The 20,881-nt window shown below is 36.1% G+C and overlaps 1 pseudogene; it reads left to right on the top strand.

Annotated features, from left to right (window-relative positions):
- Positions 1-18,545: 18,545 nt before the first annotated feature.
- On the top strand, positions 18,546-19,790 carry LOC138174785 (fructose-bisphosphate aldolase A pseudogene; annotated as a pseudogene).
- The last annotated feature ends 1,091 nt before the right edge of the window (positions 19,791-20,881 follow it).

Here is a 20,881-nt window from a genome sequence, read left to right as displayed (position 1 = left end):
TCTCTGTTGCCTTTATCTATTAATCCCCTTCCTTGTGCTTTTTGGTTTATTAATGACTTAGAGGACTACCTCCTCCTTCCACTCCCCTTTACAAGAGCATTGGTCCATCAGAGAGAAAAAAAAAATCTACAGGCAGTAAGTATCCTAATGAAAGATAGGTAGACTATTCCACCAGTAATATTGTTGTCCTTACATAAAGCCATATTCTGAGATCTTGCCTTATATGAAGTAGGTTGGGAGAAAAACTGGACTCCTGAAATTATTGAATAGCCAACTTCACACAGCTTCAGTGAGACAGTGAGGATTTTCCTCTAGGTAATGATTTAAGGGACAGGCCTTCCTGTAGGTAGACATCTAAAGAAGAGAGGTCTCTCCAGGTATGATATAGCCACTCACTCTGAATTCCTCCAAGCAAAGAGAACCATGACTCTAAGTTGTTTTCAATAGTGGTGATTGAGTGGACCTTCAAAAGTTCTAAAAGTGATAATAAAATTGCAATTTTGTGGCAAAAGTAGTTGCCTGATTCAAATACTGTGGGTGAAGTATAGGGCACATGGAGATTGACAGCCAATGACTACCATACATAGTCCTTTATTTTACTTTCTCTTTCTAATTTCACCTCATTGTTTTGGACTTTGCTGTTTTATGGTAGAAATAAAATATAAAATCTCTACATAATTTTCCCTGGCCTTATAGAGTCTAAACTCTTTAGGAAAAAGGAATTAATTTTCTTTTTATCATATCCCCTGCTGCCCCCACTTGTGGCAAAAGCCCTGTAAATGGCAGTAGCTTAAAAAATGCTCATTGAATTGAATTGAATCTGAGAGACAAGTTAAAAAGGTCAAATCAATGTCCTTACCTTGAGATAGGACTTTGTGCATTTCCTAGAACAAATCTTGGCTTCATAACTGAATTGTCAAAAGAGCTGTGTTTTATTTTTTATGCTATTTGTGTGCTGTATTGGGAAAGAGGGTGGTTCAGAGGGTAAAGATTAGTTATTGAGAAGTGAGAAGGAAATTAGTTTTCTGAATCTAGGGCTTCTGGATTCTGAGCTAGTTCATTTTCAGGAGAATTTTTTGCATACAGTCTTGGGTTCTTAAACTATTTTGATACACTTTTTACTCATGGAAATGGTACATTTAGGGGTTTTGTTATGTGTAGGAGGGGAGGAGGGTAAGAAGGAGTGTTGGCATTTATATGTAAACCCTAGACAAGAATATAAAATGAAATACAGCAGATCCTGTCCATAAGTCGTTTCTTTCCTTGTGTTCTTGTTGCTACCTGGAAGGAACGTGGTTGTTTTTGTTGTTGTTACTTTACTAAACTTTAAGAATTCAAGATTCCTGGAGCGGTCAGGTGGTGCTGTGAGTAAGATCGGTGGCCCCAGCATCGGGAGACCTGTGATCTGTTCTACCCTCACATACTCAGCATCCACACAAAAATAACTGGCCTTGTAACTTTGAAACCGGATTGCTTTTAAAAAAAGAAAAAGAAAAAAAAGAATTCAAGATTCCTTTGCTACAAAAGAGTTCTTAGGTGATATAGATCCCTCACTTTTCACATTTTAGGCTCTCCTCTAGTGCAGCAACAAGGGAAAAAAAAGCAAATAAAACTAATCACCCAGAGTAACATTCAAAGGATAACTCACTCTACCCCACGCCACCTCCAATTTGACTAATTCAGTCCTTAGATAACAAGCAATACATCCACAAGCCTGCTCCTAAAGCTTTCTTTATCAATAGCTTTACTTCCCCTCCCCCATCACCACCACAAACTTCTATACTCCCCACAGTGAGAATAAAGTAGGATAGTAGGGTAAGTTCCTTTAAGAATGAAAATATTTTGTATGAGGTCTTCCTGTCTATGATACACATCTTTATTAGGACACTAACCCCATATTTCAGTCCTGACCTCTCCAGGTCTATTACAACTAATACAAAGAAGAAATTTCTCTGAAGTGGTCATATGCATTTAAATTTATTTTATTCAAGTTTATAATTATAAAATATATATATAAATATGTGTATATATATATGGTAATGGTTCCAGAATAATATAAATATGCAGAATTGAAATAATAAAACCACTTCAATGAATGCATTAATTGGAACCCAGCTGTACATCCTCAAGGTTACCATAAACCTATGAAAACATATTCCTTTTTACCCTGCTCTTGACTCTGAGGGCTGCCACTGTTCATACTATCAGGGAAAATTCATCCCAAATTACCTTTCTTTTCTTTAGGCCTCACCCACCCCCTGCCTGTTTTATTAGCAAAATGTCAAGAAATAAAGCCAGAGAGAGAGAGAGAGAATGTGAAATAGGTGGTGGATGGGAGTAGTTGTTGGACTTTTTCCTATATTCTTCCAAAGAAAACTGTGTATTATCCCTATTTATCTAGTCATAAAAGCAGGCACTAGTGATAGGAAGTAAAATGAACTCCAAAGAAATTAAACAGTAGACCTGATGAAAATTATGTGGTGATTAGAAATTTAATAGGCTTTACTTCTACATTGTATTTCATTTGGCAGTTGTTTTTATAATTGTAGCTATAGCAGACAGCTATGGTATAGTGACTATGGTGCTTGGTTTAAAGTCAAGAAAGCCAGAAACTGAATCTGATCTTAGATGCTTCCTTGCTATAGGACCCTGAGAAATTCACTAAATTCTCTGAACCTCAGTTTATTCATCTTTAAAATGGGCAGAATAATAGTACCTAAGTCTTATGAGTATTATGAAGTAGAATGATTCAATCATGTATGTATATATGTATGTACATATGTATATGTGCATATGCATCTTACTTAATACATAAATGTACATGTGTATGTATGTATTTATATACATTTATGTACACACACATATATCACTTTGAATTGTTTTCTATTCAATTCAATTCATCTTCTTCTTCACAAACTATCCCTTCCACCCTACCCCCCTTTCCCCATTGAGAAAGCAAGAAAACCAAAACCCTGTCTGTATAAAACACTTTGAAATATGTAAATTTTAACTACCAGGTTTCTTAAAATCAACAATAACCTGTTGATGCAAAGACTTTCCACTCAAATCATGCATTTACCTGCTGATTTCTTTTGAACCAAACTGTTCATTACACTTATGCAAGTGGTAATCACTGGACTCAAGACAGGGAAAGTTTCGATCTAATTGGATAAACCATTAAAAGCCAAGTGTAGAATTTAACAACTTGTTTTACAAAATTAGATGTGGAAGTACAGTAAAACTTATCAGGAGAATTTTTTTGTTTGTTTAGACTTTCTGGCTTTTTATTCTTTTATGTATAATTCATCTTTTCCATCTACCTTCTACTGCCTTCGTATAGGTTATTCCTAATGTGAAAAATGACTCCTTTGGTGCCGTTCATATTGCTCCACACACAATAGACTGACAAGTAGACATTTGTTTATAGGTACCTGTAGCAGCAACCACACTTGCATACCGAGGATGGTTGCTTACACAGGTTTTAGATCTGCTTTACTAGGGAAGATAGCTGTTCAAGGGGTCAACAATCTTTTTAATTACAATCATTAGTTCAGGGGAAAAGTCAGCGCCCTGAACTTCAGAGAAAATACAAAGAAAATATAGATAAAATACAAGCAAAGAAATTAAGACCAACTTTTAGGGTTTCTAACCGAGAAATTAGCACAGATCAACAGATAGATCCAACTGTCTGACCAAGGCAATGAATACATAGTTATCAGAGAGAGAAGCATCAACATCTGGGTTTTTTAGAGCTGGGGATCTCCTTAATGGCTACACAGAGTCTCATCTGGTCATATCACAGGAAGACTATTGCAAAGATTGAGCCCCCAAAACAAAATGCTAACCTTATAGTATATATACTTTTGGATTTTTAGAGCCAGAGGACATCAAGACCCTTGTGACTCAGTGCCTAATTAGGAATTAACAAAAGATGTGAGAGACTTCCTATAAGTAAGCCTCCTAAGGGAACTTCCATTAATGGACTCCAGCTAAGGCCTATAAAAATGGGCCTGGAAGATCTTAAATCCTATTAACAATACTGTGTCAAAGTGGGGACCTAAACACTAGTTTTTCTCATGACCTTGGTAGCCTTCTAAGCCAGCTAAGGTGCTAGTGAATAAAATCTTTTGTAAAGAAACCTCTTCTCTCAGTCTGGAAAGAACATTTTTCTTTTTGTCAAAATTTTCCAAACACTTCTAAATGAGTGATGAGATGAATAGTTTGGAAACTTCTGATTTAGTTTCCTTTTCCTTGTTACAGCAGACATTTTCATTAATTTGTCTAATGAAATGAATTTTACAAGTATATTTGAAGGCTGATTGTCCTGCAAAATCAAGTAAAATAATGATAATTTTTTTTTATATTGTCATGGAGCCAGAGCCATCAGTTTCTATTCTTTCTGTCTTGTTTTAGTCATTCTGTGTTAGGCTGGCTTGGAAAACAAAGCTTAAAAGAACATCAAATGAACAGAGTTTTGTTTTGTTTTCTTTTTAATATATGTCTATACAAAAGAAGGCTCATGGTAACTATAGACAGGTGAGGGAAAAAAAGTAAAATTTCTTTTCTTTCTTCTATTGTCACATACGCAAGCATTTAACTAGAGGTTCTGCATACCCACAAACTCTACTAACTTGTTTGTATTTTTTCTTTTTCTTTTTACGAATCTGAGACACAATCAAATATTTATATTGTCATAATCTTTATATTTTGAATTTCTAGGCATATTGAGGAGAGTCATTTTGAACTAAATGTGTTTAATTATCAAATGTCCAAACATAGATAGAACATATAAGTTATTAGCAAGAACTCTGATGCAAGTATATTCAGCTATATTTATTATCTGATCACATATGAATGGCAATTAATGTTAAGATATAAAGAATATATACATAATATTCAATGTTATATATAATTATATCATTGAAAAATATTAGATTTATTGTAACAAATTTTAATCATTGTTTATATATGTACACACACTCACACACACACACACATGCACATACTGTGAGAGAGAGAGAGAATAGAAAGAAAAAGAAATGACTGGCCTTATAGTCAGAAAGGGTCAGGTTCATATTCTTTCTGGCTTTTTGACATAGTCAGGTCCTTTAACTCACTGCTACTAGGAAGAATTAGGTGCTATAAGATATAGCAAGGTAGCATAATGGAAAATATCTAGACATGGAACGATCAAAATGGGAGTTAAAATCCAGCCTTGCAAAGTCACCATATTTCACCTCATAATCATCACCAGTACATAGTCATAACACCCTGTTTGTTTGTTTCTTTTTCATAGAAATTTTCATCACATAATAATTGCATGGTATAATTCTGTTCATCATGTATTCATCGGTGGCATATGGATACACATTTATCCCTAGTGCATTGTGAACCACCACTCCCCCCACACCTTTAGTATACTTGTGAAAGCTGACTTGCATGGTTTGTTTAGAGCACTGCAATACTGACAGTATTGTCATTCAACTCAATGAAGAGCCATTGACCCAAGGAGAGTGGGAGGGCAGGCAAAGCTGCCATGAGTAAGTCATGTGGTATTGTAAGACTTACATCTTCCCACAGTAGCCAAACTGTGCTCTTTGTCTGCCAGTAATGAATTAACATGTGAAGCATTTCTTTCTCATTATTGGTAAATATAAAAACCATTCTGCCAGCTTCAAACTAAAATTGAATGTGTTCGCTGAACATCATGAAAACAGTTGTGGAAAGACAGTTTTCATTGAGTGAAAAGTTGATGCAAGGCTGGCAGAATCTAAACCACAAGTAATACTGGCACAATTTTTAAAAGCTTTACATAATGGTCACACAGCACTTTTTGCAAAAAGAAAAAGTGTCATGGAATCTGCAATGATTATGTGATGAGATATGGTACTGGATGTGTGACCTTGGGCAAATTACTTAATTGCCATTTGCTTCATTTTCCACGACTATATACTGGAGATAGTAAGAAAATTTAAATTTCAGGGCTGCTTTGAGGATTAAATGAGATGATATTTGTAAAGTACTTGGCAAATGGCCTGGTACATTTTAAGTTTCTAAAAAAGATGTTTCCTTTCCTTCTTTTTTTTCTCCAGGACACATAACTAAAAGTAACAAATAAATCACTAATCAGTATTGTATTTCTCATTTGAATGAGGAGTTCAATAGAGGGATGGAATCTCATATCGGACACAAGGCAATCCATAGCAGTATGTTTGCGACATGGTACTATAAACTTTGTGTTCAGATGCAAGGATATTTTCAGTAATCCAGATCAGAGTACGAAGAAACCTTCAGGATGCAGAGACATAGACATGTAGAAACTTGCTCCAAGTGATAAGCAGTAAATTACAGGGCCAGAATTTGCATCCAGGTCCTCAAGCTCCAAACCTGCCTTTCTTTCTCCTATACCACATTACTATTGTTTCATTCAATGTGTGATTATAACCTCTCTGATACCTAAAATATAAGGCAGGGCAAGCACATAGCAATCATTCCTTCAGGGAATGTAATCAGCTTTGGAAAGTGCACATTTATGTGTAAGGTTTATGATAAAGAAGCTTTGGGCAGGTACACTTCAAAAAGCCAGTGCTTCAATTTCAATGCCTGAAGCTCTTCTAAATTGAGAAATGCTGCTGTAATTTCAAATCATTAAGCACAATGAAAAGTGATTTACTAGGAGAGAGTTCTTTTTATGAGTACTTCAATTAGTAAGTGAGTGCAAGCAGCAGTTTTGAGTCACAGATTAGCCCAAGTAAATGGATTTGAACATGTAACCCGGAAATGGAAATTACATTTAAAAATTGTTGATGAAAAAATGAAGATAGATGTAAAGGTGTGGAGATCAGGAAAAATGGAATTTACAAGGAAAAGATCTTTGTCCTAGGTCCTGATTTTTCAACCAAAATCTGTGGGGAAAATTATTTAAAAACTTCCCTCCACCCCATTAGAATTGAAAAAAGTCATAAGGTAATTTCATGTGGTTATCATAACATGCATATGGACCCTCCATAAACCATTAAACTCAATGCAATTTGCTTAGAAAATGAATGACGTTATTGTAATGGGAATGTAAATTTGTAAGATCTTCCCTGCCCATAGGCTAAAGTGCACCTGGAGCCTGGGGTGGGAGGCTTGTTTTTCAGTAGATACTTCTTGATTGGCCAGTGAGTCACATAAGGTTGTTACATTCTCTGAGCCAGGAGAAGGCTAATAAGCCCTGATGTGTAGCTTTGTTTTGGGGCTCACTTTGAGCAGTGTTCTGTGATTTGATCTGGATTATGGGAAGCTGTTTTTGAGAGCGCCCCCTCGGCTTTGAAAACCCAGATGTTGATTGGGTATGGATGTAATAGTTCGACAGTTTGAAAACTGTCCACTTGATCTGTTTCTCCGTCTTGATAATTCTGTCTGTATATTTTGAATTTCGGGGTGCCGACCTTTTTCCCCTGAACTAGGTAAACCGATACATATTTGACTGATTAAAGTAAGCTTGTTAACCCCTTTTGAGTTGCTTTCCTTTATCAAAGCAGATCCAAGAACCTGTTTTGGCAAACACCCTGGGGTCGCGGGGGTGTTTGCTGCTACAGTTATTGAGCTACATATGTGTTCATGCAGGAGAACACTCAGAAAATTATCCAGAGAAGATAAATAGAGTAGATAGCAGAACCTCAGCAGTATCTGGTCCAATAATTGAAAAGAACAGAGACAGAATTTCAGAGTTGGAATGGATATCAGAAGTCATTTCATCTAAGCCAGACTTGTACAGGAAATCCCTAAACAACATTGCTGACAAGTAGTCCTTTAGTTTTGGCTTTAAAATCTCCAGGGATTAGAAAAAACAACAAGAAGAAAAATCAAACAAAAAAAAACCCCAATCTTTATGAGAAAGTTCACTAAATATTTTGAAAGCTCTAATTCCCAAGTTTTGATTTTTTCCAAGTTGTTTGGTATTTTCCCTTTTTTTTTTTTTTTAAATATCTGACTCTCTTTAATTCCCATTTATTGTTCCTGATTCTGTGATCTAGGAACAAAGAAAACAAATTCATTCCATCTACCATTTGACAACTCTTCAGATATTTGAACAAGGCAGATATCTTATTGCCCCTGAATGGTTTCTTCTCTAGGTATAGATGGATGATGCCATAATAGAAATAGAACCCTGAGAAATTTTATTTTCTGAGACTCAGTTTCCTTACTTGCTAAATGACAGGGTTGGATTAGATAACATCTAGGGTCCCTTCCATCTCTTATCTACCATCATATACAGGAATGGCCCAGTTCCTTCAAGCAATTTTTATGTGGCTTGGTCTTAGTCCCTTAAGTATTCAATTCTTTGAAAATTGCTTGGTCATTATCCTCCCAAAAAAAATGTTTCCAAAACTAAACACAGTTGTCCCAGTGTTGACTGGTCAGGAAAATTCATGCTTCTTATGGGTATCATCACCTGATTATTATGTAAATTATGTTTCTATTTCTGTATTTTAAATTCACATTAACTTTTTATTATTCTTGTTCCACTGAGGCTTAGGATGTCATATACCAAACTAAGTTTTTAGCATGTGCAGGATGATACACAATGTATAATGAGTCAAACAATTAACATAATGGAAATGCTTATTTTTCTCAAATCAAATTATAGTCACTGTGGTCCCTTCTTAGCAAAGATGACTTTTCCTTCTTCTATTAAAGGAAAAGTTTTATGAAATTTAATCTTAGATATCAAGTGTATAGCTCAGTTAAATCATTGAAAGGGATTTCTGAATGTCAAGGGTATCCAGAACCAATTGGAGCAGGTCACCTGGTGTACTTCTTGTGATATGGCCATAGAATTACTATTCAGTCTCAACTCTTACATATCCTGGCTAACACAATTACTAAAGTCACCAGATGTTTAGAACTTAAAGCACTTTTAGATATCACATATCCAACAACTCCATTTTACAGAAGAAGAAACTGAAGTACAAAGAGTCATTTGGGGATTTTTGTTGCTTTTTATTTGATTTTTATCAGGCATCAGATAAGACTTAGAATGCTGATTTCTGTCTCTCAAGCTCATGGTTTCCAGAATCCTTATTTATCCTTTTAACACTCACATTCATTCACCGAGTACTGGCTCACCTGGTTTCAGCACTCATCATACCTTGAATCAGACTATTGGCATAACCTCTCAATAAGTCTCCTTTCATGCATTGCCTGCCCTTCGCCAATCTGTGCTTTACAAACCTGCTAAAATCACTGTGTTATTATATAATCTTGAACATATGTTGGTGCAGTGGACAAAGCACTCCTTCTGGAATTAGAGAACCTAGGCTCCAATCCAGACTCTGCTGTTTTCTACTTGAGTGACATTGAGCAAGTCATTTAACTGCACTATATGCATCCATCTCTGCTAGTTATCATCCTTTGTGTCTCCTCCATTTTATAACTGAACTCCTTGAGAAAGCAATCTTTAATCATCCCCCTCTTCAAAAAAAAAAGACAAAAAGAACAAACATCCTTTCCTTACTCTCCTCTTAACTCTTTGAAACTGGCTTCTAGACATCGTTCCAAAGAAATTATTCTCTACAAAGTTACTAGTGATTGTGTATGTGTATGCATGTATGTATCTGTATATATGTATATTATATATATACACATACAAACATTCATATATATATATATATATATATATATGTACAGAGTCAGAAAGGGAGAGAAAGAAAGAGGGAGAGAGAAGGAGGAGAGAGAGAGAGAGAGAAATGATCAGCCATTATAGTAATTTTAAGTCATGTCTGACTCTTTGTGATGCCATTTGGGGTTTTCTTGTCTAAGATACTAGAGTAGTTTTCCATTTCTTCCTTCAGTTCATTTTACAGATGAGAAAATCGAACTAAACAGGTCTAAATGATTTGCCCAGCATCACACAGCTAGGAAGTGTCTAAGGCAGGATTTGAACAAGGGAAGATGAGTCTTCTTGACACCTGGACAAACATTCTGTCCATAATGCCACCTATGTAATATACATATACATATACATATGCATATGCATATGCATAGATAAATATACAAGTGCGTATATATACATATTGTGTTTACACGTATATTGTATATGATATATACACATACATACATATATACTTGCACAAAAGTATATACACAAACATGATAATATGTATGTATATATTATAGCATCATATGTAGGAATATATAAACATAGTTTATATAGGTATATATACATATGCAAACATGTTCATGATACATGCACGCATATATGCATATTCATACTCAATAAGTTCCATATTTCAATGCTTCCCTATTACCTTCAGGTTCAAATATCAAATTCGTTTGACTTTTATAGCTCTTCCTACCTTTCCAATTTTCTTAACACTTTACTCCCCTCCACTGATGATCTGGCTACACTAGCCTTCTTGCTGCTCTTCAGAGACAATACTCCATGTCCTGACTCCATGCCTTTGCAATGATTGCCTCCCAGTTTTAGAATGTTCTCCTTCTTCTACTCCCTAGCTTCCCTGATACTTCAGTTCACTTCCTGCCTTCTGTAGCAGACCATTTCTGGTTCCCACTCCCTTCTAAAATTTCTTTCCATTTGCACTGAATATTTATATAGATTCATCTGGCATGTACATTGTCATTTGCATGATATCTCTCCATTACAATGTAATCTCTTGGAGGGTAGGAACTGTGCTTTTGGCATTGTATACCTAGAACAGTGCCTGGCATATAGTAACAATTAATTCTGGATACCCTTGTAATTCACAAATCCCTTCCAAATTTCATTTATACTTGATATCTAGGACAAAATTAGATTAAACTTTGCCTTTAGGAGAAGCAGAGGACAAAGTCATCTTTGCTAAGAAAAAGTCACAGTGACAATAATTTAATGTAAGGAAAATAAATCTTTCTATTATTTTGATTGTTTCACAAATTAGTTTGGTATGTGACTCCCTAAGTCTCAGAAGAACCAAAAAAGGAGTTCTTGTGAACATAAGGTATATAAATAGAAGCATAATGATTACAGTATATGCATGTGTGCATTTGTGCATATATATGAGTATATGTAGTATAGTATGTGGATATTTACATTCATATATGTATGTGTATGTTTTGAGTGTATAGACTATACATGTAGTAGCATGCATATACACACATGTATTAACACATATATACTATGCACATATGTACATACATATGTGTATACACATATGCATACATGTATACATGCATAGAGTTTTGTAAAAGATTGTGGCTTAGGCTGGAATAATAGTGGTCACTCATGATCCTGATCCCCATAGTGAATTGCACCCAAACTTAGACCTCCTTCATTTCTAACCTGGACCCTTTGCTTTCCCTTAGACAGATTGGTGGAGGTTCTTGTCAGCAACTTCTTGTGGACACTGTTACCTGTACATTCATCATACCTCTACAAAGATCAAGCAATCTAACAGCCTAAATTTACCTGGAAGAAGTGATTAAAAGCATTTACCATGACTCTTGACTCCTTGACCTCTTAATTATCAAATCTAATTACCTTTTCCTTAGTTCTCATTCTTATTTACCCACTCTGATGTTCTTTCTTTAAGCAATTGGGGTTAAGTAACTTTCTCAAGGTTACACGGCCAGTTATTTCTGGGTGTGGTGCTAAGTATCTGAGCCCGGATTTGATCCCCAGGTAATCCCGACACTGGGGCCGGTGCTCTTACTCTCTGAGCCACCAGGCCGCCCCTCACTCTGATGTTTTTGATAATATTTAGCATTCATTTCTCTCTGATCTTTTCTTTTTCTCTGAATTTTTCTTTCTTGGTTCCCTTCCTATGTGTTCTGGTGACTTCTTCTCTATGTCCTCTAGATTTTCATCTAAGCCATGTTCGCTATTAGGCATGTATCTCCCAAACTGGATCCTGAGCTCTCTTCTCTTCCTCCTCTTATAACACTTCACTTCATAATACCACCAGTTCCCATGGACTCAATTACCCTCTTCATGCAGATGATTTGTATATCTCTATTCAGCCCTAAGCTCTCTTCTAATCTCCACTTTCTCATCCCCGGTTGCCTGTTGGACAGTTTACATCTTCAACTGCCTATTTCAACATATAAGTTCCACACACATTTTAAATACCTCATTTCCAAAATAACACTCTCCCCCCCCACCACACACACAAAATCTGTTTCCTAACTTCCCAGTTAATTTTGAAGCTACCACTATCTTACCAACCACCAATGTGTTCTATTTGATTTCTCACTTTTTTTCTAGTTCCCGTATCTAATCTGTTGCCCTGTTTTATTGATTTTGTCTTTGCATCTTCCCTAAAATATGCCTATTTTCCTCCTCTGACACTACCACTAAAATAATATGGTAGTGTCACCTTATACCTAAACTATTGTAAATATATTTTATTCTAACATCTTATCCATTATAAGAGTGATCTTCCTAAAGAACAGATATGATCATGTCACCCTCCAATTTGATAAACACCACTAGTTACCTAATACCTTCAGGATCAAATATAAAACCTCTTTAGCTTTTAAAGTATTTCAAAAACTGGTCCTTCCTACCTTTCTAATTTTCTACCACTTTACTCTCCTACATGCTATGATCTAGTGACACTGAAATCTTTGATGTTTCACTAAGAAGATATTCCATCTTCCTAAACCCATGCATTTTCACTGACTTTCCCACATGTCTGGAATTCTCTCCCTCCTCATTTCATTCTCCTGGTTTCCCTTGCTTCCTTCCTGCCATACCTTCTATCAGAAGGCTTTCCTGGTCCTTGTCAGAACCAGTGCCTTCCCTCTGAGTTTACCTTTAATCTGGAGATATCTCCCTCATTCACAGTTACTTGTCCATTATGGCCTCCATTTTATTTTGAGTTTCTCAAAAGCAAGAACTGGTTTTGTTTTGTTTTTCACTGAGCTCAAGTATTTCATATAGTTCCTGGAATAGAGTAAGTAGTTAACAATGCTTGTCAACTTAGCCCCTCTGGCCCTCAGTTTCCTGATCTATAAAATAAAAGTTATATTAGATGGTCTTGGAGTTCCCTGCCTGTTCTAAGATTTCCTTCTTAAAAACTGACTTAGAATATAAGCTTCTTAAGAACAGAGAAAGTCTGTTCTTTTCTTGGGAATCTTCACTACTTAGAGCAGTAATAGGCACTTGGTAAGCATTTAATAAACTCTTCTTGATTGAATGACTCTAAGTCATTTCCCAATAAAAATGTTCTCTCTTTCTCTCTGTCTTTCTCCCCGTCTCTCTCTTTTTCATTCTCTGTCCCTGTATCTCTGCCTCTGTCTCTCTCTCTCTGTCTTTCTCTGTGTCACTGTCTCCTCCTCCTCCTCCTCTCTTTCTGTTGTGCTTGTGTGTGTGTGTGTGATGAACCTCCTTAACAATGTGGTTAAACTTATGGACTCTGTTTCATAATGATGTTTGTTTTTTTAAATTGAAGGAAGTTCAATTTGTGTTTAGTAAATATAAAGATGTATTGTTGTAGTTTTTTATCTAAATTCATAATCCCACTAAAATTTATGCAACTACTCTGTGGCTAAAAACTGTCACCTCATCTCGTCATTTTAGGACCTCCTCAACCTGGTAATCCTCTCTCCTTCTTCCAGCCTTATTTCACAACATCCCCTTAGTAAACATTAGTCTAAGGCCGAAATAGAATTTGAAACATTCCCTGAGATGGTTTCTTCCACGCTTAAGCATTCACATCCATCATACCCCGTGCCTGAAATGCCCTTCTTCTCTACCTTTTAGCCTTTTTTCCCCAAGCATCACTCATTACTCCCTCTTCTGAAGATTTTCCCTTTATTTCCTGAGCTGAAATATTCAATGTTTCCTCAGATTTCAATGAAACACTTTATTCAATGAAACACTTTATTCAAATATCTTCTTTACTGCTATCAATTTACTTTGGGCTATAAATACCATAAGGAGAATACAACCTCGTCCAGGTCAAAGACTGACATTTTCTTCAATTTTTTATTTGTTGTATCTAGAACAATACATTGCACATAGTAAGGATTTAATAAATTGTCTGCTTAACTGAATTGAATTTTGACATCTAAGAAACCAGATGAACGAATAGCTGTGTTATCATGAATGAATGGAAATGTCTAGAACTGAGAGATCAGGAGCAAATTTGGAAAGGGGAAAAGGGCACAATCAAGAATCCATAGAAGCTTGGAGTTTGGACTCCTTGTGATGATGAATTCCATTGTTCATAGAGGCCTCCCTTAAAAAGAAAGAGAAAGAAGCAAATGAGTTTTATAAAAATTAAGTGTTTCTTCCTAAAAATTATGGGTTCTATGTATATAAATCTCTATGCATGTTTACTAAATCAGTATTTCAAGACAGGACTAGCAATTCCAGGAGTGTCATTTAAATATATACATTCATACATATACATAATACATACATGTGTGTATATGCATATATAATTTCTTTTCAGTAGCATGCAATGCTAGTTTCTTCTCAGATACAATTCTGAGACAATTTAATCTAAGAGTGAGTCACATATTGTATACATGAGTCATATGTGTGTATAGACACATGCACATTTTAGCAAGAAATAAAATTAGCACAGGCGTATAAGCACAGGGGGTATATTCCTGTACCCCTCCTTCCTTCTTCCTCTTCTTTCTTTTCTTTGAGTATTTAGGGAGAATGAAGTAGGCCTATCCAGAAATATGGAGAGTTCTGAGTAGGTATTTGGAATTGAGCTAGAGAATAAAAATGGTAATGACAAAGATAACAAAATAAATAATATTAAATATATAAAATAATAATAATAATAATGAAGTAAGATGGGCACAGGAGTATATCCCTATACCTCTCCTTAGTTCTTCCCCTTCTTTCTTTCCTTTGAGTAGCTATGGAGAAAGAAGTAGGCCTGTCCAGAATTATGGTGAGTTCTGAGTAGGTACTTGTAATGGAGACAGAGAATAATATTGATAATTAATAATAATAATAGACATTTGTATAGCTCTTTAAATTTTGAAAACAATTTTACAAATGTTATCTTCCTTAATCCTCACAATAACCTGGCAATGTAGGTCCTCTTATTATTATAATCATTTTACAGATCTTTAACCTGAGACTGGGAAGTTAGTTGGTTCCCTGGTGCCATACTGCTAGTCTGTATCTAAAGCAGGATTTGAACTCAGGTCTTCCTGATTCCAATTCCAGCACACTAACCAGTATGACACCATTGAGCAACTGCATGGAGAGTCAGACAAAAAGGGCTTAGTAGAAGGCAGAGAGGCTCTAGATGTTTTTTACCTTATCATGAACAAAAATGTAAGATCTGCTCTCCCCTTACCTAATAACCTGGTGGGCTGGCTGCTTATAATGTAAAAAGAAACTGAAGAAATGGAGAATTAACATCCCCTCCTTCCCCACCTCCCCATCATAAGGTCATTTAGCAAGTAGTTTATTAGCTTTGTGACCCTAGGCATGTCATCTTTCAGCCTCTTTTCTCATTTGTAACATGGACATAATGATACCATTTATCTCAGAGTTGTCATAAGATTCAAATAAGTACTAGCAACACATAAATGCTGGCTATCATCATCATCATCATCATCATCAGAGTTTTTAAGAAGGACATCTTCCTAAGGAGTCCAGTATTAATGAAATGTGAGTACTTTGGGGATTACCCTATATATTTGACACTAATGATTGATCATTCAGATTCAGAAATGTATCTTCACTTTTCTCTCCCTTGCTAACACAAAGCAAGGGAAAAAAAAAAACACATCTGTCATGACTCTAGGGAACTACAGTTTTATAAGAAGTGAATCAGAGTCAAGCTCAGTATACTAGGACAAAACTGTGCCCACAATTTTCACAGGTTTTCTTTGTGGGAATTTGAGACATGGGCATGTAAAAGTCCTCTCAAATATACCCAGAGACTTAATGCCATTTCATCTGACAAAGATTCATGCCAAAACTTCCCCATGAGGAAAACAAGGAGTTTTTAAGTGGAGAAAATGTCTACTTCATATGTTATATTCTATAGATTTTAAAATTAACTTCTTACAAGCAAAGTTAGATAAACTGCATGACTTAAAATTCTCTCTCTTCCATAAAAAAATTGGGCATACTTAGTTATTAAACCTAAAAAGTAGACCTTTCTCCTACATAAATATTGTAACTAAGTGATGTTGAAATAGTTTAGGATCAGCTATAACTGTGTCAGCCTTCCTTCCATTAGGTTGAAAGATTTGCATTTTAATTGAATTAAAATGTAAATAGGTAGTGTAGTGAAGGCATTAGTCTTTAGAACTCATTGATGCTTTTCTCAACTAGAATTTTAATCACATCTTTTAGTTAGAATTGAGCATAATATAATCTGAAATTAACTTTACTCAGTACTTCTCTCACCTACTGGCTTTGCTTTTTAGATATCTTTAGTAATTTAAATAAGGGTCCAGAAACCTGAAAAGTTGTTTCTCTTCTGAATTCAGATCCTAGTTGGCTGACTTTCATTCTGCAAAGGTAAAGGGAACACCATTTATGCAAAAACTCTGCTGTAGCATTGATATTTAAAAATCTTCTTTAAGCATAATTGTGAAATTGGAGGCATCTCTGACTCCTTTCAACAGTCATGAAGAAATAGCAAAAATATTTAGTTAGTGTTTCCAACCTTCCATCACATAGTCACAACATGATTTGTTTGATGATTAAGATGCAATTTATGAGCTTTGTCACTTAATGCTGGCTGCAATGTAATTGACAAAATGACAAATCTTTTAAATGACAAGCCTACATCATATCCAAGTCACACAACAATTTTCTCAAGATTGAACCTACAAGATATATGTCATCTTGATTTTTACACTTCTCATGCTGCAATTCAAAAGCCAGTATAGAGATGCTTTGATAAAACTTGTTTTACACTATTCATGTTGCTACTCACATAGGTTACCATGATTGACTTAGAACTACCATAAATTTATGTACATTACATTTCAGATTTTGGTAATGTGAAAATATCCCATTCAAAATTTGTTTTTAAAGCATAGCTCATAAATTATAGCCAGTCTTAATTCCTTACTCCTATAACACTAAATTTCTTGGAATATTGAAAGGCAATGTAGTGAATGTTTAAAATCTAATAAAAATTTTGGGATTTCAATATAAAAAAATAAGTTATATCTTAAGACTTTTTCTGCATTGCCAAAGTGAATCAATTTTGAGAAGTTCTATAAATGCCCATTTTGTAACATGTGTGCTTCAAAATAGTCACTTAATTTTTAATCTTTTAGAAAAGAGAAACAGATGAATCTACTTTTGAATTATTGTGAATCCTCTTCATTCTTTAAGACTTCATTTGTATCAGGCAAGTTTTGAGTTGCTGTATTTGGATTCACTTTTTCCCCTATTTTATGTACACACACACACCCACATACCCCCCCACACACACATACACATGGCATCATGAAATTCATTATTAATATACTATATTTAGACCCGGTGAAGACTTGTATGGATAACAGGTAAGGCTCTGGGAAGCTTATCACAGTCTACCATGATATAAACTTTTCTATGCTCCTTCTTGCTCCATGCCCTTGCATCTTCCCTAGTGGTTGGTGTGCTCCTGGATGCTTTACCTCTTAAAGGAAAGTAATGCAAAAGCTTAAGTGGTACATGTGTTTTATGGATTTGTGTGTGTGTGCCTCTGTGTGTGTGTGTGTGTCTCACAATTTGGTCCTGTATTTTTGGGAATCAGTATTCAGAGGCCATCATAGAGCTGGTCTAGGTAAATAAGTAATTACTAAGCATTTACTATATCCCAGGTAATGTGCTATACATTGGGGATACAAAGAATGGCGGAGTCACTGCTTTTAAGAAACACATTCTAAAGAGAGAAAGATATGTCATTTAAGATAATTCAACTTATATCCCATTAAGATGAAGCCTTCCCATTGCATGGAAGTAGCTTTATGACATATTATGAATGAGATTCAACGCCTTTTTGAGTAATCTTTCCATATTGTTAGTTTTGCCCATGATAGCCAGTGGGACTGCCAATAAATATTTATTAAGATACTGTGTGCTGAGCATTATACTAAGTACTGGATAAGGGATAAGAATCTGTATCGTATTTTAAGTGTGTAGTTATATTTCAAAAACTCTCAATAATTTTTGTCATGTTCCTATGGTTTTTCCATGACATATAAATTCCCAAAAATTTGGGGAAAGATTATATCCATAGCATTGGCATCTATAGAACAAATGATATAAATAGTTTTACAGTTTTCAATTTATAAAACCATGTAATTTTCCCCAAAATATGTCATAGAACCACAGCTTTGCCAACATTGTGATGATGATAATGTCTAACATTTGAGTTATATTTTAAGGTTTACAATAAATTTTGAATATACTTACTCATTTGAGCCTCACAACACCTCTGTGAAATAGGTTGTTTTAATACTCTGATTTTATATTTGATGTGACCGAGGCTGAGTGAGTTGTCCAGGGTTATACAACTAATTCAGTTTCTGAGGAAGGATTTGAATTCAGTTCTCCCTTATTCTAAATCTACAAGTATTCCCCTCCTGAGTTCAATAGGTGACATTTGGATTCAGAAAGTACAGAAGTTTGGTTCTCGACCATAAGCGGTCTGCTTTCTGCCAGAAACTACCAGCACAGCCAAGGAAAACATGCCTTGCCAATACCTGCATTGATACCAGAGCAAAAGAGAATTGTCTGAAATAGCTCACCAAATTGTTGCTCCAGGCAAGGGAATCTTGGAAGCAGATGAGTCCACCTGTAGCATTTCAAAATGCCTGCAGTCCATTGGAACTGAAAACAAGGAGGAAAATTGTCGCCTCTATAGGCAGTTGCTTCTGACAGCAGATGATCGAGTGAACTAATGTATTGGAGGTTTTATCCTTTTCCATGAAACACAATACCAGAAAGCCGATGATGGTTGTCCCTTCCCCAAAGTCATAAAGGCAAAGGGTTGGATTGTGGGCATCAAGGTGAACAAAGGTGTATTGCCCTTGGCAGGGACCAATGGTGAGACTACCACCCAAGGTCTGGATGGGCTGAGTGAGCACTGTGCCCAGTATAAGAAGGATGGAGATGACTTTGCCAAGTGGCATTGTGTACTGAAGATTGGGGATAGTATACCTTCTCTACTTGCTATCATGGAGAATGCCAGTGTGCTGGCCTGATATGCCAGCATTTGCCAGCAGAATGGCATTGTCCCCATCGTGGAGCCCAAGATCCTCCCTGACAGAAAACACAATCTGAAGACTTGTCAGTATGTCACTGAGAAGGTCCTGGCTGCTATCTACAAGGCTCTGAGTGATCACCATGTCTATCTGGAAGGGACCTTGCTGAAGCCTAACATGGTCACCCCTGGCCATGCCTGTACCCAGAAGTATTTACATGAGGAGATCTCAATGGCAACTGTAACTGCTCTTCGCTGGATTGTACCTCCTGCAGTCACTGGTATCACCTTCCTCTCTGGGGGTCAGAGTGAAGATGATGTCTCCATCAACCTCAGTGCCATCTACACCTGCCCTTTGCACAAGCCATGGGAACTGACCTTTCCTTATGGCTGAGCCCTGCAGGCTCTGCACTCAGGACCTTGAGTGGGGAAATAAGGAAAATGTCAAGGTTGCACAAGGGGAATATATTAAGCAGGCCAGGGCTAACAGCCAAGCTGCTCAAGGCAAGTATACTCCAAATGGAAAGTCAGGAGCTGCAGCCAGCGAGTCTCTCTTTGTCTCTAATCATGCCTACTGACTAAGTCAAGGTCTTCCATGTGGGTATGCCCTAACACTCCAGGCCATCCCTCACAGTCCAGGAAGAGGCTGAGATGCCAGAGCTTTGTGCTGACCTCTCCCATCACTCCTAACTTGTGTGGTATTGTTGCTTTCTGGTGAATCTATTGACCCCTCCTCAGCCCACTTTTTCCAATAAACAACTATTTAACAACAAAATAATAATAATAATAAATATAGAAATTGACAAGTATTAATAAATAACTATTAAGCACCTTTGTGCCAAGCACTTTGTTAAGTTATGGGGATACTAAAAAGAGACTAAAGAGAATGGCAACTGTAACTGCTCTTCGCTGGACTGTACCTCCTGCAGTCACTGGTATCACCTTCCTCTCTGGGGGTCAGAGTGAAGACGATGTCTACATTCTACTGGAGGGGTTTACATTCTAATGGAGGATTTTTCAACCTTGCTGTTTTGAGTGCCTATTTCTCAATAGATTAGCTATATATAATTTGGTAAATTTTATCTAATTCTCATAACTTGATTATTGGGTTACAAACCTTTGAGTTGAGTAGGATTCCAGAGGTCATTTTCATCTGTATTTTTAATAGTTATTACTGCTAGTGTTTGTATTGTACAGTATTTGCGTATAGCTGACAAAGTGCTTTTCAAATATTACTTGTTTTTATCTTCACAAGACAGGGAAGTAGATACAATTGTTATCCTCATTTGACAGATGAGGAAATTGAGTCATAGAGCTATTGTCTTTTTCAGGTTCACCTGTCTAGTAGGTGACAAAGTCAACATTTGAACTCATATCTCCTTCCACTGTGCTACATTTATAGTTTTCCACAAAAATCCGATGTGCAATATAACTAAAAATTGGTTGTCAGTATTTTATTTAAAGGTTTCTCAGTGAAGGAAGCTATTACTTCCCAGAGGTATCTCATTCAACTTAGTACTAATTATTGGGATGACATTTTCTTTATATAGTCCATATAAACTCTGAAGATGACAATCTTATGGTACTACTCATATATTCATAAACAAATCTAATTTAGGCCACAATGTGGCGCAGTGTGTAGCATATGGGATTTGGGGTGAGGAAGAACTGCGTTCTTATACTGCCTTAGACATTGAGATGTGCAT

Source organism: Petaurus breviceps, unplaced genomic scaffold (assembly GCF_028583685.1).
Source record: "Petaurus breviceps papuanus isolate PSGF00001 unplaced genomic scaffold, PetGlider_PUasm1.0 76, whole genome shotgun sequence".
Lineage (NCBI taxonomy): Eukaryota > Metazoa > Chordata > Mammalia > Diprotodontia > Petauridae > Petaurus > Petaurus breviceps.
Note: the sequence above shows the minus strand (reverse complement) of the source record. Positions and strands in the feature narration are given on the sequence as shown.